Source organism: Ambystoma mexicanum, chromosome 5p, assembly GCF_040938575.1.
Source record: "Ambystoma mexicanum isolate Mex_15411 chromosome 5p, UKY_AmexF1_1, whole genome shotgun sequence".
Classification (NCBI taxonomy): domain Eukaryota; kingdom Metazoa; phylum Chordata; class Amphibia; order Caudata; family Ambystomatidae; genus Ambystoma; species Ambystoma mexicanum.
The window spans coordinates 946,910,611-946,933,919 of NC_090930.1; positions in this window are offsets into that span (position 1 = coordinate 946,910,611).

The following is a 23,309-nucleotide window of genomic DNA, read 5'->3' on the forward strand; positions in this document are numbered from 1 at the left end:
AACATCACAATAGGCAAGATTGGATATGCACCTGTGTGCAAAAGCAACAGTGACTAGGGCTCGCAACATCACAATAGGCAAGATGTGCACCTGGCAGTGAAGACAATCAGTGACTGGAAGAAGCAATACCCGGGTATGGCTGGCTGGACAGTATAGGCAATCAAGTAGCTGAAAGAGTCCTTACTTGAATGTAGGTAGTTCCATCGGCGACAAGAATAGGTCAGCCATATTGGGCTGCGTCAAGTACCCCATGCGTGGCAACGGCGAATGCACGCTAGCGTCGCTGGAGGACCTATCTGTTTCTTTTAGGGGAGTTAGGCTGACATACCTAGTGATAATCTGGATACAGGCGGCAACGAGTAGGGTCTCTGGCAAAAGGCAAGGCAGGCATAGACAGGCTGAGACAGGAAACAGCCTTAGTTCCTGCTGGCCTTCGTTCTGTGGGGCCGGCTCACGCCTCCCGGTGCCCGATTGGCTGCCTTGTAGCCGTCGTCGGCCAATGGTCAGGGATGTCGTCGGAGGGGCCGGTGGAGGTGAAGTCAGCGAGGCAGGGCCGCCATCTTGGAATGGTCGCCACCCGCAGCCTCGGGAATGGTGCCCAGATGGCACGGACGTGCGGAGCCGCAGCGAGCCTTGCTGCTTACATGTAGCAGGCGCGGCGGATGAAATGTGCGCAGGAGTCGCACTTCAAGAAAAATAAACGCCGATTCATACGGCAGGGCAGTACCTGGGATAGCCTCGGGGAAGGGAAGCTCCAGCTACACCTTCTAGGGGGGGGGGTGCACTGCTCCAGCAGTGATGGTTGGGAGCTCCTGCTCCTTGGAGAGGGATCGGTCAGCTGGAACAGGCTGAGACAGGAAACAGCCTTAGTTCCTGCTGGCCTTCGTTCTGTGGGGCCGGCTTTAAATGTCAAACATGTATTGTGTACATGTTTTCCAAAACAGTATGCTCGCAATATTAAAGTGTGTGTGTTTGTACATTAATTCATGCGTTTCACACTTGACTGTACGAACTGTGATAAATACAGTACAACCATATCCTACTGATAATATGTATAACTTATATATCAGAGTATATACACGATCATGAAAACATAATTTACAAATGTTGCTAAATCTTCAGATTTAGGGCCCAATTCATATAATCCAGCGCAGAAGCAGCACAAGTGCTGCACGTCGAAAAGGAGCATGTGCCATACGTGCACCAGCTGTGGCACAAACCAGCAATTGCGCGGCAAGCGTATTCATGGATTTTCTGAGGCATCAGTAACCGTGGCGCAATGAACATCAAGTAGCGCCAGCAACGCCCCCAACACACCCCCATGCACAGGCAAAAGACAGTGAAATGCCCAATACGGCGCAACGCCCCGCACCATCCGTGACCCAGCACACATCCCCCCATTGTAATTGCGTGAAAAATCAGAGCGTAACCCGCTCGCACCAGCCAAATCGCGTGAAAAGGCCCATGCGTACCCCGGCCGCACCCCAGCAAAATCGCGTACCCCACTCGCACCAGCCAAATCGCGTGGGAAGGCCTGCGCGTACCCCATCCACACCCCAGCAAAATCATGTACCCCACTCGCAAAATCACTTGGAAAGGCCTGCGTGTTCCCTGTGATACATGCACAACTCCCATGGAAGCAGACTCCTCCTCACGGGACAGCCAGAAACCAGCAGTGGACCATACCCCGCAGGCAGCCCATACCAAATGGCCCCCCATCACCTGTGACCACACCCCGCAGGCAGCCTACACCAAATGGGATCTCCACCATCACCCGTGAACATACCCTGCAGGCAGCCCACACCACATGGCCACCCCATCACCTGTAACCACACCCTGCAGCAGCCCACACCATATGGAACCCCCACCATCACCCCCGACCATACCCCGCGGGCAGCCCACACCACATGGGACCCCCACCATCACCTGTGAACATACCCCGCAGGCAGCCCACATCACATGGGACCCCCACCATCACCCGTGAACATACCCCGCAGGCAGCCCACACCACATGGCTCCCCCATCACCCGTGACCACACCCTGCAGACAGCCCACACCACATGGGACCCCCACCATCACCCGTGACCATACCCCGCAGGCAGTCCACACCACATGGGACCCACACCATCACCAGTGAACATACTCCACAGGTAGCCCACACTACATGGGACACCACCATCACCCATGAACATACCCCACAGGCAGCCCACACCACACGGGCACCCCATCACCAGTGACCATACCCTGCAGGCAGGCCCCGCCTCATGTCCCCACCTGTGACGGCAACCTGCAGGCAGGCCCCGCCTCATGTCCCAACCCCCCACCAGTGACGGCAACCTGCAGGCAGGCCCCGCCTTATGTCCCCACCCCCAACAGAGACGGCAACCTGCAGGCAGGCCCCGCCACATGTCCCCACCAGTGACAGCAACCTGCAGGCAGGCCCCGCCTCATGTCCCCACCCCCCAACAGTTACGGCAAACTGCAGGCAGGCCCCGCCTCATGTCCCCAACCCCCACCAGTGACGGAAACCTGCAGGCAGGCCCTGCCACATGTCCCCGCCCCCCACCCCAATCCACACATTGGACCAACATACAACCACGCAGCACATGCCAACTAAAATTCCACCACACGCTGCATCCCCCTGGTGCACATCAACACCCATCCATTAGTCATGCTCCCTATGTCATGTGAATCCTAACATCACACATGCATGCATGTGCACACACATGAACAACATTGGTGAACAGCAGGGACACGCAAATGCATCAAGGAGGAGTGAAACATGCACTAAACCATTGAGACCAGATACCACTTCGATTTCAATGTCAAAAAATTATATTAAAAAACATGTATCTAAGTCACACACAGTAAAAACAACAAATTAAACATGCATGAACCAAATGAAAAATCAAAATAAAGTGAAAACCAAAATCAATGTGATGTAAAAAATTAAAGAGTCAAAAATGTGGTCCTTGTCCATTAATGTATGTGCAAATGAAATCACATATCATGTGAAAATCATTCCAAATTAAAATCCAAATATTTACAAAGATCCAGGGTCCATGGTCCCAAAACATGTAGAACAATCCTAAAAATACAATACAAAAATAACTATATACAAGATGTGGAGCAAAGTCCAGGAACTCCAAATAAAATAAATAAATAAATAAATCCTACTCCTAAAGAACTATATACAAAGGCAGCAGGCTAGTCCATCTCCTCACCATGCTCTCTCATAGTCTCCGCCAGGGTGTCATCGAACACTGCGTCCACTTCCAGTAGGCGGGCCTTGGCTTCGCCCTCGAGGGATTGCAGGGACTCCTTCATGCTCCTCTCAAACTCCCTGCGAGTCTCCTCGAGGACCTCCACCCGCCTCTCTGCTCGACGCAGTGAATTCTCCACCCTGGCCATGGTGAGTTGCTTCTCCTGTGCCCGCTGACGCTCTTACCCGTTTTGGCGGTCCAAACGCTCCAACACGGAAGACATCCTTGTCGTAAGATCCACGTTTGTCTCCTGCCCGATTGCCGATACCTGCCCCTCTGATGATGAACGCCCCGAGTCCTGTTGCCTCCTTTACTGAGCCTGCTGCTGCCAAAATGCCTGGTGCCTGCGCCACAAGGACAGCCTCCGGGATGATGATACAACCCGGGGCTGCCATGCACGTACCTTCCTTCTTGGTGCCTGCACTTCCTCCCTTGCCATAGCTCCTGTCGCTGCAGTGACAACCTCTGCTGATTCTCCTTCGACTCCCGACTGTGGCAGGGATGTGATCTCCACCAGACTGGCCTGCGGGGTTGGGACAGGTACATAGGGGGCCCTGGTGGTATCTGGGCCGGAAGACGGCAGGGAGGAGGACTGGCACACAGAGGAGGAAAAGGAAGAGGGGTTTGCAGCAGTGGCCAGCACATGTACCAGATTTGTGACCAGGAACTGAGCTAGCCAGTTAATGAGGCGATAGACCTCATCGTGATGATGTGCAAGCCCCCGATTGGAAGCCTGCACATCATCACGAATGGTGCCTGTATGCCTCGCAATACCGGCTAGCAACGGCTAGCAACGGTTCCACCCTGCGACAAATTGCTTCATCCACAGGTAGTGGAGGATCTGTTTGCGTAGATACATCCGCCACCTGTGGAGGGGTCCGGCCTGAGGCATGCCCGCAGGTGCATACAGGGGCAGTCGCAGTTCCAGGGACAAGATCAGTCACAGGCCCCTCCACGGTGACCTGCACTGCCTCCGGCCCCTCATCCTGGACTGCACCACTCACACCTACCTCATCACCCCTGCTGGGCCCCATGTGCTGGGCTGATCTGATATGGCCTCCTCCTGATCCTCCATCACCACCAACCTGGATGACTCCCCACTGTCTTCTGCATAGGATTGCCCCTGTGTGGGCTCACCTGTCCCTCCCACTGCTGAGGTGCCCACGACCAACTTCACCCTCTTGGGCCTCCCCTCAGCAGCTGAGGCCATTGTCACGGACGCTCCCGGAAGATGACGGTACCTGGGAGGAGGACTGGGCCCTGCGTCTGTGCCTGGTGGAGGCATCCCTGCTGCGGTGCTCCACAGCGCCTTCTTCGCCCTCTTCTTCCATCGTCACTGTGGATAGGGAAACATAGAACACAAACATCAGGCTACTGAACATATGTGTGTATGTGTGTTTGTCACAATGCAAATGTACATCAGTGGCACTGTCAAAGGTCACAGCCATCATCACCCTCCACTACACACAGGGAAGTGCCATTCACACACATTCACAAACATGTCTATCATTCACAACAGACATTCACATCCATGGACAAGGCACTGACACAAGATCATAATTCTGTATTCAGCTCACACACATCATGGGACCTACACATCTCATTCACACACATCACCTGACAGTCATGAGGCAGGCCATGGAGCTATCACGTCACAGTGCACTCAAGGGCAAATTGGCAGCATGAGGCAATCACAAATCAAGAACTCAAGTAACATATGTGCGGAGTGTTGGGCAGTTACACACTCACTACTCCATGATGATGACATAAGCACCTATGCATCACACCTCTCACATGCCCCAGACCAGACACAGGTATGCAAACATGTGCACATCGTTACATGCCGGTGTGCAACACAGACACCATTGATGTGGGACACGCTTGAATGGACTCTCATGCAGCACTGTCAGGGACATGCACACAGACATCTGTAGGAGGCATGCCAGACATAAGGCCAAGGTGCACACTCCAGCCACATGTCAACATGCACATGCTCAATGGTGGACAAGAACACATGAACCATTCGACTCCAGATGCAGCACCAACTCCAAGACCTGGGGGTACAGCACTGGGTAGGCTCCAGGACCCTCATCTCGTCGGTGGTCAACTGGCCCCGGCACCTCACTCGATCATCACCAGCCTTAATGAGGCACCGGGCCTTGTTGTGGGTCCTGGACTTGAAGTCTTCCCAGCACTTGACATGATGGTAGTCGCGGGGTGCCAGCCCCTCTACATTGATGGCACCCACTATGTCCCCCTAGATCTTCTTCCGTCCTTCATTGCCAACTTGCGATGGGCTGTGGAACAGGGCATCATGATGCCCCAGGACTTGCTCTACCAGGATGCCAACTTCCCTGGGTGAGAAGCTGACAGCCATCTGCCTCTCTGCCGGGGGGTTGCCACTTGCCTCAGATGGTGTGGTGTCAGACATGGCAACCCCTGTGGCAGGTGTGGGTGGGTAAGGTGGTCCTGGGGCTGGGCTGTGGAGCGGTGGTATGGCAGTCAGGAGTCTTCGGGATCAGCAGAGGTGGTCACAATGACAGGATCACTGGCAATGGCTGATGAGCAAGCACCATGCGCTGGACGTTGAGCGTTGCCATTCAGTATCGGGTTAAAGGTCTGGGTAGGACAACAGTGCACTGTACATGCTTTTCGTGGGGACGGATGCGTGAACTTCATATTTTTGTGGGTTCACACGCAAATAGTTCACTACTATGGCAGTGCGTACTTCTTGTTTTGGCACGGGAGTTGCCTACGGGCACACACACACGTGATTTTTTTCATTCTACGAGACAGACAGTGAGTCGTGCACACATTTTTCCCACCCTGGTTGCCCCTGTGTGACGCGTACACCATTTTCGAGGTCATAGTAGCCTATGTGTTCCTCGCGTACACATTTCTTGTGTTGCTGGGTGACACAGTGTACTGCAGGCTGTTTTTTACTCAAGGTGGGCTACCGAGGGGTCACGTACACGTTGATTTTTGTTTTTCTGGTGCCTGAGCATTGCGCGACCTGTTATTTTTTCAGCAGGGGTCACATAGAGCTTTTCTGGAGCACAGTGGTACGTTTTCCATCACGTACCCTGGTCCCTCACTCCAATTTCTCAGGACAATTGTTGGCTGCACCTCCCATTGCGCTAGTCCATCAGTGCCATGACTGGAAGGGCAACAAGTGGGAAGGGAGGCAAAGGTGGGCGACTTGCCAGAGGTGGACAAGGTGGGCAAGGTGGGTGACGTGGCCAGGGTGGCCAAGGTGGTCAAAGTGGTCCACGTGGGCAAGGTGTGCAGGACCATGCAGGGAGAACTATGCCCCACACCCAACTGGGCCAGGGAGATGCAGCAGCTGCTGACATACCCAGCACCCGTGGTCCCGGACAAGCAGTGCCATCTACTGTCCAGAGTGTGGAAGCTGCAGGGGCAGCTGCGGCTACCACTACCCAGGCTCAGGGTCAGCCAGTCCGGACGGTAGTGGTTCCGGCACAGGGACAGGGTGACTCAATGGCCGATTTCCATGTCCCGAAGGCCAAGACACGTGCAGTGCAAGTTCCAGGCACCGGCACCCGGGGATCTGGAGCAGCAGTGTCATCTGCTGTTCACACCGGCCAGGGTCTGGAACCTGCAAGGGCAGCTGTAGCAACCGGCACCCTGTCTCAGGGTCACCCAGCCAGGAATGGATTGGTCCCGGCCCAGTGTGACTCAGGGGCCAAGTCCCTTGTCACTAAGGCAAAGACATGTGTGGTGCAGTGTCCTGGCAACAGCACCCAGCTACTGATACCTGCAAGCTGACCTTCTGTAGTTACATTGGTGGCTGATTCCATAGGCCAGTCCACCTGTACTCCAGCCCAAACTGAACAGAGCGGTACACGCCACTCAGGGTCTGCACCACCTCACAAGAAGCAGAAGACCCCAGACACGGCACAGGAGTCCCACACGTTGACAAAGAGGAGTTTCTGTGATGAGGAACTGGAGATGCTCGTGGACTACATGTTGGAACATGGCCGTGACATGCTGGTGCAGGCAGGGAGCACACATATACCTGCTCAGCGTATGACCCCCTGGCAGTGCCTCGCTGACCGTATTAGCGTCTTGGGCTATGAGAGGCGCACAGCTGGTGATGTTGAGAAGCGTTGGAATGACTTCCAACACCGAGCAAAAGACAAGCTGGCTTCAAAGTTTGCCTCTACTCTGGTGACTGGCAGTGGGTCACCACCAGAGGACAATTAACTCACTGGACATGAGGAGATCACTAGTGATTTCATTGCATTGGAGCAGATCCATGATGTGGGAGACCTGCCAATGTATGAGGGAATGTCCGGTGAGTGGTGATGTGTGTGTGTACAGGCCATGTGTGTGTTGCTTGGGTGATGTGTTATGATTGTCTGCCAGTTCAGGCTACATTGTAATGACTGCCATGTGTGACCCATGTGATGTTGGACTGATACGTGCTTGTTGTCATGCAGACTGCATACAAACCATAAACTGCACACAGAGGCAATCCTCATCACCACACCTGCTCCCTCCTTCCATGACACTCTCTGTCCAGCCTCTCTTGGCCCTATTCTTGCTCCAACCTGTGGTCGTGGATAGCCTGTGATGATCTTCCACTCAACAGTCGCCTTCTATCATCACATGACTGACGTCTCTGTGAGGTCACCCTGCAAGTTGCTCATCCTCAGAGGCATTCTTCCTTTCCTCTCCATCCCCCAGCAGATCACTGTCTCCAGAGGATTGGTAATTCCTATGATGGACTACTGCAACAGGCTTTACCAGGATTTCTATGATTCTACACTCTTCCCTCTGCAACTCTGCCAGTCCTGGACTGTGTGAAAAGTCCTTTAGGCTTGGTGCAAGGTATCTCCCCAGGACTGTGATGATGGCACAGGCTCACAGTGGCTATGAGTGTTCATTCCTGAACCCTGTGCATTCTTAGAAAGTCCCTATGTGTCCTGGGCCAGCAATTCCTTCAACTCCACCTCCAGTATTTACTTCATTCTCATGGTCTTTGATCATCCCTTTCTTACTCCCTCAGGCTCAGTTGCTCCTGTTGGAAATTAGTTTGTGGTTCACATCTGTGTTGAGCTGTGGCCTCCCTCTCGTACAGCCTCCATGCCTCTATGTAACTGGAGGTGTAGCTTCTCCGGGTCTGCAGGCACTTCTGATGCTTCCTCATGTTTTGTGCTTTCTGTCCTCCTCTCCCCTGTTGTAGTCCCAGATGACTGAGAGAATGTACTTGCCACCTGCCCACACTGTCTGCTACGACACAGTACTCTGAGCAACCATTTTAACCCATGCACTGCCTCCCAGCCACCCCCCGCTCTTGGGGGTGGGGTTTACTGTATCCCTACAACCCACTACCAACACTTTACACATGATGACGGCACTTACCCTTACACTGCCATCAGGCCACGACATTGACATTACTGGATCTGTGTTTTTATTCATAGTTGAGGCCGTACCCATGTACTGCACTGCACCCACATGCTTCTAAACCCTGTTATCCCCTTCAATATGCCTATTTACTTGCATGATGTCAATGTGACCTAGCATTATTGAATCCGTATGCCTGGCCTCACTGTATTACAACACCCTAGCGTTGTTGCATCCTGTGACACATGTGTGTTTTCTAATAGTGAATTCCATGAAATGTCATCAGACATGCATTGTACATGGCTCATGGTCAGGAGTATTCAACTTCCATCTGAGGCTGGTTGACAATGCTGGCATGGCTATACTACGTGCCATCTGTGTATTGGCATCAGTCATGTTTGTGGAAGGACTATGCCAGTCACATGCTTGTGTGTGATGCAGGTGCTATGCAGTATATGTGTTATTTTACCCTTTGACACGCATCCACGTCTGCTTTCAGGCACCCCTTCCCTTTCATTGACACTGCGTGCGTGCCTGACTTTGTGTCATGTGTGGTGGATGGTGAGAGGTGGTGGTGCGAGGTGGTGGAGGAGGCTGCGGTATGTTTGGCTAATTCCTTGCAGACTTTGAAAAGTGTGTCCGTGTTATTGGATACCGCAGAGATGCGGGCTTGTATAAAGACTCTTTTCTGGGAGCAGATGCAGAGTCTAAACTGCCTTTGGAGGAGGCGGCAGGCCAGTTTGTCAGAGGGTGCGCCAGAGGAATCCCATTTCTATTTGGCTGCCCCGCACTTGTGTTTAACGGAAGCTGATTTGGAGTCATACCAAGAGTTGCACTTTTTGGTAGGCTTCAATCGTACCCTCATGACAGAGGCAAGAATATAAAGAGTATTGGAAACAGAGAGGTTAAAGTTTGAGGGGGCTGTGGCAGGGTGGGAGTCAGTCGCAGGAGTGGAAGGAGTATAATAGGTGGAGGCAAAGGCATCTACTGAGACTCTTTTCATGGGTCAGATGACCTTGTAGACGGGAGGCAGTGCCGGTCTTACCTATGCAACGGGAGAAGAGAGCTTCAAGTGAGAAGAGAGGAGAAAATGATCAGCCAGGAGAGAGAAGTAGTGAGAGGGATAGATAGCGGAATGTCAGTTGAGAAGAGAGCATCCAAGGTGTGGCCAGCGCTGTGCGTTGGGCCAGACGGTAAAATGGAAAGAAAGGGAGAGTCGCAAAGGTTGCATAAAGGTCTCAAGGAATCAGGTGAGTCGAGATGGAGTAGGAAGAGATGAGAAGAGGAGGAAAGGAGAGAGGAGGCCAGGTCAACCCATTACGAAAGGAAGAGGGAGGGCTGACCAGGTGGCTGATAGAAGGTGGACAGCAGCAGTGAAGAGCTTGGAGAGAGGGACAGCCTGCAGATCAGGCACTCAAAGGATGAGTAGGCCTGAGTGGGAATGACAGACACAGGGATACACTCAGGGAAGATCAATGCTACTACCCCACCTGGTCTGTTTGGTCTAGGAAGAGAGAGTATTGTGTAGCCTTCTGGAAGAAGTGTGTCAAAACTTGTGACAGAGCAATCCTTGAACCAGGTTTCAGTGATGGCAAGAACATCACAATCCAGGAGTTCAAGGAGGTTGCAGATGTCAGAGGAGTGTTTGACAGCTGAGCGAGTGCTTACCATGGCAATGTGGAGCAGATTGCAATCAGTGAAAGACTTACGGGGGGAGCAGGGGACAGTGGGCCCCCCTAAGTAACGATAGTACCTGAGGGACAGAGGTAGAAGGGGGCAGAGGAGCCAAGGCCGGTAAGGGAGACGGGACCATAATGGGTGAGGAGGGAGCCGGTGCGGGAGGCACCACAGGGGGCAAGGGAGCCCCAGATACAGTGTTAGTGGGTGACTGGTTCACCCAAGAGGAGAAGGCAGATGGGATTGTCAATGTGTGGGGTGGTGGCAAGAAAGCCATGGCGAGGGTAGAAGGGTGGTTAGGAGGTGGCAAGGGATCCAAGGTGGGCACAGCTGGCATGGGAGCCAGGGCAGCTGAAGGAGCTGGTGCAAAAGGCGGAGGGAGGTTGATAAGGCGGGGGAGGAGCCTATGAAAGAGTAGAAGGTTGGTTTGAGGACCCTGGACCATGATGGTACCATTGCAGTAGACATTGATGATGACCCTGGAGGTGGAGAGGGCAAGAAAGACCTTGCTGCGGGTGCCACCATTGATGGACAAAGAAGAGAAGAGCAATCATATGGAGAGTCCATAGGACGGGTGAGGGAACGACAGAGTATGTCTGTGAGAGTCTCTCTGGCAGAGGCAATGACGTAGGTGCCTGCAATTGGAAGACCTGGGTTAGAGCTCAATATGTCCTTCTTGAGGTTCTTCCTGACAGACTTAGTAATGGGTGAAGGATAAGAGATACAGAAGCAGTTTGAGAAGATAGGAGAGATAGATAGCGCCGTAGCAAACTGCAGAGAGTGAGGTACACTTAACCAGGCTGAGGCCACAGAGGCGCAGCGAGAGCAGAAGGTAGAGGGGGGGAGACAGGGAACAAGACTGGGAGAAAAACAATGGGAGCTGGGGGAGGTAATATGCACAGAAAAACAGTGAACACGCAGAGGAAGGGGACTTAGTGGGTGTATGGCTGAGGGGAATAACAGCACAGTGGGACAATGGGACTGAGGAAGGGTGAGGGAACCGGTAGCAGACAGAGGGGTGGACTTGTTAACACATTCTCATGAAAAGCAGGTTATGCACACAGCTAAAAACAAATGTAAACAGGAGCAGGACAATCAAGATGGGCACACAGCTGAAAACGAATTTAAAAAGCAGCAGGGCAATCACGATGTGCACACAGCTGAAAACGAATTTAAATAGCAGCAGGACAATCAAAGTGATAAATATTTTAGAGGAGTCATCGATCTGACCATGCTAACCAGAGCTTTTGCCTCAACTTCCACTGCCTCCGATGTCGACGACCGAAGACCTGGATAACGCAGCAGGTAGTCCATGGGGTTGCCAGCCACTGCATCGAAATGGACAGTGACCATGTAATCTGACAGTTGCAATCAAGTGCTCTAATGGGAGTGGTGTGCGAAGAAATGACCCTTGGAAAATTGGCAGTAGGGGTTTTGGGTCCATCACGATCATGATAGGATGATGAAAAATGTAAAAGTGGACATGACGACACGACAACAGACCAAGGAACACCTCAAACTCTATTTGTGAATGTCGCATTTCTGTTCGTATCAATGCTTTGGGAGCCCCCACTCTCTGCACCCCCTATTCCAGGGTAAAGGGCCTTCCTTCTTTCCTAATGTGGCTCCTGAAATACCTGGCCTGTTTAATATACCAGTGGACCCCAGGCTCCATCTAGCCCATGTGTCTCTGGAAACATTGTTTTTAACTAAACCCTGTCATGCTTTTCTTCTATTATTTGACCCACTGCTGAGATCCTACACAGTAACATGTAAAATGTGACTCGGAAGCAATGGGCCTCACAAAATGAACAACTTATCAAAATGCAACACATCACACACATCTATGACTCCAAGAAATCAACAGCCTACAGAAGGACAAACATATGATACATAGATTTTAAGAGAAAGCTATATTTCACATGGGCCTGCAGTATAAGAATATTGTTACTCTCTTGCCAACATGAACTAGGGTAAAAGCCATATAATTGCTGCCATTTCTTCCATAAAGCTGTGGCCCTGAGGGCAGTTGTCCATTTCATGCATGCCTTTGAAGGACAATAGAGGTCGTGTAGAGTGTGAGACATATGAGCCACAGCGACATTCAGAAGGACCAGTCAGTTGGAAAGTGTCTGGATTTTCCTCAGGCTGAGGCTTAAGGAAAGTAGACATTAAGGTGAAGTAGTCCCTCCGTGAAGCCTATCCCTTGACATTGACCGGGATCCGCAGCACCAACCTGGTAGTGATGAACTTGCACATGAAATCAATAAGAGAATTGCAAGGTCCTCTCATTTCCTGATGTAACATTAAAAAACGAAAAGTACTGGCTTAGAAACCCTAAACTGTGCTTCATATGAGACTGCAGGATGTGGTTTCTAATCATATTTAGAAGCAAAGCAAGAATATGTCCTGTCAGACACTACAGTCATGTTTGTTTGCCAGAATATGCATGTCGGACCATCACATGGGCTGTGTAGCCTCTCGCACACCACCTGTGCTGAAATTACACACATGATCATCTTATCTATACCATTTATCCCTCTTTATCCAAAGTTGCCACTGAGATCAGCTGGAAATTCAGCAGTCGAGGTGTACAGGACACAGCTTAGCCCCAGTCAGACCAGCATATGCTGTTGAGTGCTGTGTTCAGCAGTGTGTTACTTACTTCAACCCAGTGTTGCCACAAACAAAGGGACTGTCTGAGGCACAGCGGAAGATCTTTGCAGATGTAGAAAGAAAATCCTGCTCAAATACGAGAGTGCAGGTGTCCGTCTCCTTTTGCTAGAGACTCCCACGATTTTAGGGACACTTGGCAGCTCTGTTGACAGGCACTGCAAAGTACAAGCTAAGTACTGTTGGCTGTTCGTGACACTATCCCGGACTAACGTTGCTGATTGCCTACGCATTTCAGACGTATTGAATCCGGATCGGCACTCGTGGAGTGCTGTTTATTTCAGCCCTGGAGGACGTCTTTGCTGGAGACACACGAAGTGCCTGACCCTCCATTCAGGAAGTAGGAGGTGACTTTTGTACTTGCACGTAGGGCTCATAGTGCAGTCCATTGAAAACTGTGTGGCCGCAATCATATCCATATTTGGAGCCCATTGAAATCTGTATAGCCTTGGGATGGGTTTATACTGAGAATTAATTTTCTCATTTTTTTGAAGTCATATATCTAAAACCCCTTATTTATTTATTTATTTATTTATTTCCTAAGGTGTGTGTTTGGGAGGTTGGCCCCGCCCTTGTTTTTGTGCAACAATCCGCCTACTCCAATAAATACCGGCACCTTGGCGCACCCGCGCCGCGCACCGCAAAGTACAAGCTAAGTACTGTTGGCTGTTCGCGGTTCTCGGTGCGAGGTGCCAGGTGCCTATCCCCAAGCCTATGTGATTATTGATTTGGGATCTCTGTAATAGATTGGAACGCTCCGAGTAAGTTCCGTCAGGCCCATCGTTCCCTCTTTGCCTCGGAGCAGAGTGGAGCGGAGAGGTGGGAGAGGTGTATTTCGTCCATCCTTTAATTTTTCTTGACTTGCGCGGGTGAGGGTGCGTGTGGTTTCATGGTCATGTCTTTGAAGGCAGGCATGCCAAAGGGCATATGTCCGCTTAGCGCACCGTGTGTGGCGAGTCGGACGAGTAATAATGTCATAAACTGTCATTTAAGTAATACATCCACGCCGAAGGTTTTGCGAAAGGCAAATAAGGTGAAAACCGTCTTAAGTCATGGGACGGATATTAGAAAATTCTGCAAAGATCCATTACCGCCAAGGATCCAACCGCCCTTGGCCGGGGGGGGGCGGGTATAGGTACTCAGCCAATTACTATTAATGACTCCAATGTAAATGTGATTGATGCCTTGTCTAGGAGAAATGGTAATTATGGTAAACCACAACAGCAGGAAACAAATGTAAGTAAAAAAAACATCACGTTGGGCACAGTCCCGAGGACCATAATGGCAAATCTGAATATTTCAATAACGGTCACTAGTTTGCTGAATTCGGTGCAATGTACAGCCGTTGATAATGCCTCTAAAGTGGTAGTGGATGGTGGTGAAAAAGATGATGCCTTAATTGATTTGAACTTGCTTAATTCTGGGTTTTCTGCACAATTGCTCACAGATAATTTATCGAAAACACCTGATATGTTTTCTACTATTGGTTCTGGTTATTCGAGTGTAAATGTGTCATATTGTGCTCCAACTCCGAGGAAATGTGTTACTCCATATGTGTGTGTAGATGAGGAGGCACCAAGCTGTGGGGAGGTAGGGCAGGAACCAACAGTACCCAATGATGTGGAACCATTGCAGAAAATAGAAATAGGCAACCCGGTCCCAAATAGTGTTGTACTCATGGAAATTGCGCTAAAAGCTACTAAATTTTCATTGGCTGTGCTGTTTAAATTATATGATACCTTGGCTGAACAGGTCCGTAAGCAAGCCCTTCAAATTGAGCATTTGCTTTTCTGGCAAAAGAAAGCTATGCACAAATTGAAATTGAAAAGTGATAATCCAAGTATAACGCGCCCTGATCTAACTACATGTTCAACAGCAGTGAACATGGGTGTTGGGGCGTGGTACAAACTTATCCCACAAATGGATTGTATTATAGGTGAGGTGTTGGAATGTAATGTGCCTGACAAAATAGCTACGCAGGAGGGTAAGTGTACAGAGAATGAAGTTGTAGGGAGGCGATTTGCTAGTGACACTGTGATGAAGGAAGACAAAGTTGCCTATACAGTCTTCACTAAACAGGCAAAAAGTGGTACAAAGCAGAGTAACCATATGAGTAAAAAGCTACCAAAAAATCAACCAATGCCAACAAATAAGAAGGGGGCTAAAATACGAACATTTATCAAAAAGTTAAGCATTCCAACTAACAATACAATCACAACTGCTCAAGCTATTGCAAAAAAATCTCACATGCGTACTTACTCAAAGGTTGATCGAACGGGAAGTGGTTCATTGCAACCAGTACACATGCCCCCCTTGATGCTCTGGTTGATGAGGTAACAGATCAGAATCTCCGGACTGGGTCCAAGAGGGATAAAGCTCCAGTTGAGAAATCCTCTAATTCTGGGGAAGTGAGGACCACTGTGCCGGGCCTCAATATAAGAGATTTCCATCGCCAGGAGATAAGAAAGGCGGTAGGTGGTTAACATGGATAAGCCGGAGCCAATGCCCTCATGTAAAAAGATTAAAAGTGTTAGTTTTAAAGAACAAAGGGTGGAAACAAATGTTGTCCCACCCATAAACATACCTACAACAATAGAGTTAAATAATTTGCCTTTGGGACTGGAACAGAAACATATGGTGAATCCAGAAATCTGCCAAAAGGCCAAAGAGTACGTAAGTCCTGTAATACCTCAGAATTCCTTGATCTCACAGATTACGCCAGAATTTTTAAACATAATGCAAAATGCTTTGAGTACCGGTGGCAGACAAGGAAGTTCCATGCCCTCAATGGCAGCGGTTACAAAAGTTGGGTCGGCGACTAAACCTGCGACCATTAAGAGAAAATCGCCGGCAAATTATTCATTGAGGCTGTCTTGTAACGCCTATGTGCAATATGAACTAAATAGAAGAGCTATTTTAGCCATATTCTCGGATATACCAAGTCTTGAGGACATTTGTTCCACAGACTTGGAGCTGAGGAATTCCCGGACAAAGGGAATCGCCAATGTGTAAGAATATGGATGAATTCGAGGTTGGTGCAAAATACAATCTGGCTTGCTAAAACTGATTTGACATTGTTGGGATTTACAGTATTCACTGAAACAACTGCAAATGTCGAAATCAAAAATGAGGTACCGCTGAATTACAATCTCAATGGTTCTAACCTTGGCTAATGGAAAAGAAATACTAAACAGGGTGAAGTGTGTAATTGTAATCAAAGAAAAGATCAAGCCTAACTAGTACGATCAGCCGCAAATAAAAATCTGGCATTAATTAGTTGGAATACAAGGGGCTTTGTCCATCTGTTAAATAATGACAACAATGATCTAGTGCAATTCGACATAATTATGTTACAGGAAACATGGCTAATGTCGGTACCTGTGTGGGATGGCTTTGATCTTTTTTTAAATCCTGCATCACGGGCTTTGCACGGAAGACCGACGTCTGGCCTACTCATAGCCATTAAATCTAAAGGGGGGATCAGCGCGTAGGCATGGGAAACGCCAAATGAATTTCTCCAACTGGTTAAAGTAAAAGTCAACAATGAATCGTATGGGCTGATAAATGTCTACTGGAATCCAGTGGGAATATCGGACGGGTCCTTTATCAAATCATTTGGAGACCTATGTAGTCTTATTGCAATGGACTCATCAATTTCACAAATTATAATTGCTGGAGGTTTTAATTTGGATTGCACCAATGACCAGCCCTTAAAGTATAATTCAAGACTGAATAAATGGGCTGAATTTGTCTCATCAAATAATTTGATACGGTTGAATGGTGCTTTTCCTTCCAATATTCCCCCTCATCCAACTTGGCATCGTGGTGGTAGTGTTTCCATAATTGACTTTATTTATGTGAATATGAATATGTTTGAGGGGATCAATAGGTTTTGCATTGTGGAGAATACACAGAGTGATCACAACCAACTTGTGATGCAATGGACAGTCAGTGGCGAACCAACACCGGACAAAAAAATCTAATGAGAGAAAATCTTCTTGTAAATAATAATGGTAATAGGCTATGATGGTCGGAGAGATCATTAACATGGCTCAAAGATCAACTTGAAAGTCAAAGGTGTACAGGGGGGAATGATTTGCAGCTGTGTTATGCTGACATGTTACAATACCTTCAAGCCGACGGAAGAGGCAAAGGAGGGTGAAGGGATCACCTAGATCGTCCCCAGATACATGTGTATGATGCTGCCACCAGAGCAAGGAAGGCTGAGTATCGGCGTCAAATAAGGGCAGTTAATTGTTTGACCTTGAAGGAAAGAGGACTTGCGTTGGCCCATATTAAAACAACGTATAAAAATTGGCTCAGAGCTACTAGAGGACTTAGACTGCAGCAGGATGGTGAAAATATGCTGGCGAAAATACAGTCGAAAAACCTAGCACAAATCTGGGCCTTATTGAGTAAGTCAACGCATTACTCACAAAACATCATAGAAGCAAATAATGTTACCAAGCAGATGTTGTGTGCCCATAAATTGGAGTATTATGCAGCCCCTTCCAACTCGATAGTGACTATTCCGCAGGATCTGGGTCCTTTTTTCCAAAAGTATGATCTGGAAGATATTAAATTCTTCATAAATAAAATCAGTAACTCAGGTGCCTGTGGACCTAATGGGTTATCAAATAGGACCTTCAAAAAGCATCCTGAGCTATGGGCCAGGATACTCTTTGAAATATTCAGGTTAATCAATATGAATCAATCCTTGCCTGCCTCCTGGACGCATTCTTTGTTGGTCCCTATATATAAAAAAGGTGACCGCTCGAGCCCGTCAAGTTATAGACCCATTGCGTTACTTGATGCGCCTGGCAAGATTTTTACTAGATTGGTGTTGAGAGACTTCAGAGAATGGACATTGAAGAACAAGCTACATGACCCCTTTCAAACGGGCTTTGTAGCTGGGTTGGGTACAATCCCAAAACTTATGGCACTAAATATGCTAAAAAAAAATATGCTAAAAAGAACCAAGTGCTGTATATAGCGTACATAGACTTTCAATCTGCTTTTGATTCGATTGATAGGAACATCTTGTATCAAAGACGAGTACAACACAATTGCCCTCAGTCTTTACTGTCGCTGATTATGCGCTTTCACAATAACATCACAGTACTAGTAAGATTAACCTTGGATGGAAAACTGTCTGACAAATTGAATACATTCCGAGGGTTAAAACAAGGTTGCATATTGGCCTCATCAGTCTTTAACTTTTTCTTGTTAGAATTAGGCACAGAGATAAGATCTCTGAAATGTGACCCACCAAAATTAGGGACAGAAAAAATCTTGCACTTATTGTATGCGGATGATCCTATTCTCTTATCCCAGACTCCAGCAGGGTTACAGCGGTTGCTTGATAAATTGAATGACTTTGTGTTGAAAAACAATCTAATCATTAATTTGCCTAAAACACAGATTATGGTTTGTCGTCCACATCCTAAGACTAAAGTAAAAATTACAAGTGGCAGCTACAAAACAGAAGTCTTTCTAAGGTAGAGCAGTATCGATACTTGGGTCTAATTTTTGCAGTCCCAGTGTCAAATAAAATTAATGAACTTGAGAGATATAATAAACTTCAGACGCTAATACAACAAGTGAAAATGTTAAAAGGGAAATTTGGGAAATTTACTATAAGTCATATAATGACTTTTTACCAACAAACGATCATCCCTACGATATTATATGGAACTGAGTGTATAATTGTGGCAAGTATAAGCTGGCAAAAATGTGAATCCCGGTTTTGGAAAGAGCTACTGATGTTACCAAAATCCGTGCCGCTGCCATTGATTAGGCATGAATTGGGCTTATTATCCCTCGAAGTACAAGTGAAGTGGAAAATGGCTGCCACACTGAGAAAAAGCATTTTAGGTCTAAAAACCTTGAATCTTTTGGGAATTATGGCAAAACATCTGCTTGCTCGTGATCAGGTTTTTACCAAAGAATGGTGTGAATATGTATTGCACGCGTTGGCTGATGCATCAATAACATTGGATTTATTGCTTGAGAATCCTGATCGAGCAAAAGCCAAAATATATCAATATGATTGGATTGTAAATCGGAATTTATGTTTTCGATATATATTGACTTTAAGTCCAATCCATTTGTACATAAGCATTTTTGAAGTATGCCAGACTATCTCTCCAAATTCCCTAACCCTCAAATGCGTAACCTATACCTAAGGTTCAGGCTGAATCTGTGGCCAACACGTGAAATCCTGGTGTGAAGAAGGATGATTTCCAAAGATTTGGAATATTGTTGCTTCTGTAGTAACAGATTCAGCAAGGAAAATTTAGAACATGTTTTAACTAAGTGCCCTAACCTAATAGAGCTGAGGAGTAGACACTTCAGTAAATAATTTGTAAATTCATGTAGTAACATGGAACCAGAGGCAGTGTGGCACATTTTATTTAATAATGTAAAGCTAACGGTTCGTATAGCAATCATTCATTTTTTATTGACCATTTGTCCGGATATTATATCATTTTGATTGACCCTTGATTTTAGAGGGTGATTGCTTTGTGCTGTTGAAATTTTATTTGGTGTTTTCCTTGCATGAATTATGAATTATGATTTATACTTGCATGAATTATGAATAGTATGAATTATGTTTTGAATAGTATGAATTATGACTTGTATGATGTCATAAATGTGTATAGTAATGAAATTATGATGATGTAAAAATTTGAAAGGATGATTTTATTATCCAATACAAATAAAAAAAAATAATAATAATGTAGGGGGCACTCCATGACACGATATGGAATACATTGCCAGAAAAAAGGGACTAGCCAGAAATGCTGTCTGATGGTAAACTCCATTGAGGCAGTTGGTATTGTGGTAGAGTCCAGATTGTCAATACTTTCTTTCAGGAAAGTCATGATTCTATTAAAGACACATAGGCTTGTATTATGCATACTCTTCTTTATTAAAACTCAAGCAGCAATCTTAAAAAGAAAAAAACATTAAACAAAAATCAAAGAAAAAACATTTTCTGTGTCAATGTAGTCTTTGCAGTTTGAAACTCTATTGCCCTCAGGAATGACACTTGTCCTAGTCCATGAATCACGGCGTTATGGTCCTATCACCTCACAATTCCTCATCCCCAATTCCTCTTTCTTTCACTGTCTCGCTGTAGCTTCCTAATGAATGACTCCATCTCGAACAGGGTATAGCGAAGAACAAAACCTGTAATGAACCACCTCCAACTCCAGCAGGGATCCGCCGTGTGTTGTCTGCCTGTTTAGTGTCCGCACCTGCTGTCAGGTTCCCTTGGAGGTTCAGCAGATTCCTTTTTAGGTAAGTGACTGTAAAATTACTGACGAATGCAACTTGTTATGACATATGATTGATGGGAAATTGATCAGTTAGTTAAAAGAACTTTTCAACAGAAGAGGTGATTGAGCAAACATAAGACTGTCAAGTAAAGTTTAGTCTTTAATGGAAAGTCAATACTGTGATGTTTCAAAGGGTCGTTCATTTTCTACAGGGACAGAGACAGTGCCCCAGCTTTGAGTCTGTGATAAACCGCAGGAACTCCATTCTCTGCTGTTGCCTGGTCTCGGATTTCTCCCAATTGATGGGAAAACCCTGTTTCTCTAGGAGACTCGTCATTGGGACCATTTGCTCTGGTAGCCGCATCGGATCCTGCGCCATGAGACAAATATCCTCGATGTATAAAATCAGTCTGACTCCTGAGTAGCTTTGTGAAGCACCACTGTGCTGAAGTTAGTCCTAAAAGGGAGACACATAAACTCTCACCTTTGCCATCACCAGAGGAATTCTAAAAATTGCTGGTGCCTCTCAGGAATGGGTACTGCTATATAGACATCCCTCAAATCTATACAGGTTAGCCAGTGCCCTTTCTGCAAAATGTCCCTGAAGAGATGGATTTCCTCCATCTTGCAGTGTCGGTACACGAGAAAGGCGTTAAATTGTCTGAGATTATCACCGGCCTGACTTTTTGCTTCTGTTTCACCAGTAAGACATTGCTTAGGAAACGTTGCGCCACCTGCTGCGCTGGCCTTATCGCCATTTTCTTTAGAAACTCTCCTATTTCCTTGTCCATGAGGCTTTGTTCCTCCTCTGTGTTTAGGGAGAATTCTCAAAATGTGCTAATTTCCCTTACCTTTTGAGACCCCCAGCAACTTTGCTGGATTTCTAGGATTTGATTTTTCTACCTGGGAAGAGTGTGAGCCTTTTTTTCCCACTCTTCCATGTATTTTGATGTGTGTTTAACTTTTGTGTTCTTTGGTTATGGTGTTTTAAAACAACTCCATAGGCATCATCTTTTTCTTTGTGTCACACAACACCTTCAGTGCCGTGGCAAAGGGGTGTCTTTCAGACTCCCCAAGGTTTAAACACTTTCTCTGGGACTGACTACTGTCTCCCAGAGCATGTAAAGTTAAATTGACTTTACTAGTCTCTTTATATTTACTGACCCAGCACGCACTCTTCCTATAGAGTGCTGGAGGGGTTGCCTAGCATCCCCTGAGTCAAAACACTCATGTAACAGTCAAATGTTACCCTTTCCTACCATGGCTGGTGGCAGTGGTTTAGATCAAACTACCATGATTTTACCAGACCGCGAACAATGGTAGCAAAAAATCGAGTCAGCCATGTTTTTCAAGATGGCGCCCAAGACGTATCTGTAAAAACAGACTCCGGTCGACTTTTTTCGCCGTTTCTTTTAGGAAAGGTCCTTCTTGTGTTTAACCAAGTTTGGTCCCTTTGTTCGTTGTCCTTTGGCGGGTTTCAGTGCTGAAGCCCTCCTCTGGCGCCTCAGTGTCTGAGGTGGACAGGATGTGAGGGAGGTGCCCGAAACTCCCTGTGCTTAGTCTTCTAGGAGACCTGAATGCACTCTGGCGTGATTGGCTGACTGGCTGTCTGGCAACGACAGCCACCCTGCTGTGTGAGTGACAGCCAGGCTGGAATGAATGGGGGAAAACTGTTTAAAAGCAGGTCTCTGGGACTTGGAAAGCAGAGTCGACCACTGGAACGAAAGAACCGAAGACGAGCTGAAGGAGGAGGACTGCTGCAACTCCTGGACGACCGGCGAAGCCCTGCTGCAGGTCCGAATTGCCTGAAACTCCATCGACAGAGAAGCCCTTCAAGGTTAACTTCTTCCCTCGAATTTGGGGGGACCAACCAACTCATAAGCCGCCTGGAAACCATCCCTTCCTGGTCGAATTTCCTACAGAGTGCTGTGGAAAACTGGATAGCCAGTGGGAAGGATACCAGTTTGTGTTCTTTAAGGCACTCATACCTTAAACCGACATTTAGTCAAGCTTGTGGCCTCGTCCCTGGGCAGTGCAGGAACCTCCCGACGTCCTCCTTCTTGTCCCCAAGACTGAAGCATTGGAACAGCGAGGCCTGCTCGAACTGCCAGGAACAACTGCCTCAGCAACACCTCTTCTTCACTTTAAAGGTACTGTGCAAACGCAGTCCGGAAATCTTTTCGACCACAGAGAAAGTTTGTGAAACTTTCCCTTCTTTGAAGGCTGGTCCTTCCCTAAAAATGTGTCTAACTTTTCACCTGGCCAAATTCTTCTAAAAACCGTGGCAAAGACTTAACCGTTATCTACCAGAACTGTGCTATTCTATACAAAGACTCTGAACCATTGACTTTGACCCAGGCCTATCAAATTTAATTGCTGGTTGTAGTTAACTGAAACCCTTTGCCCTACCTATGAATGTATTTGGGCTGCATTTCTTATAACCTTGTCTTTTTACCCCTTTTTAAAGTAACTGAAGTGCCAAAATGGTACTGACACTTGTAGTCTTAATTGCATGTAGTGTTCCCAAAGGGTACTGCATGTGATTCGGCCTAAAACTCTGAAATTGAGAAAGGGTGCTGCAGTTTAGTTTGTGCTCTTTAAAAATTACAGACAACACCCCTGCACAGTCTCTGCGACCCAAGAGTCCACAGCAAGCTCCTCCCAAGCGCTTAGGTGAATCGCTAGCCTACCAACTATCGCGGGAATTGCATTGCTTGCTGCTGCGCTGTGTGCATACGACTGTACTCTCACCTGCTGCTGCAGTGCCAACCCCGACCCCTGCCTCTTCCACTGGAGGAGAAGGAAGGATTCAGCCTTCTGTCTTCCTGCTGTCACTAGTTATTTCCTCTATAGGGCCTCTGGCCTCCTCAGTGGCTGGCGGAGATGCCTCTGCTTCTGCCGCCCTGGCGGATACACAGGGCACAAACACTCTTTTTAACAATGTCTGACCTTTGTCCAGAGCAGCAAAGGTGTTAACAAATCTGGACATGTCTTTGACAAATGCTTCTCCAAACAAAAGCCCTTTAGCTGCTGCAGTGGCCTCAGAGGA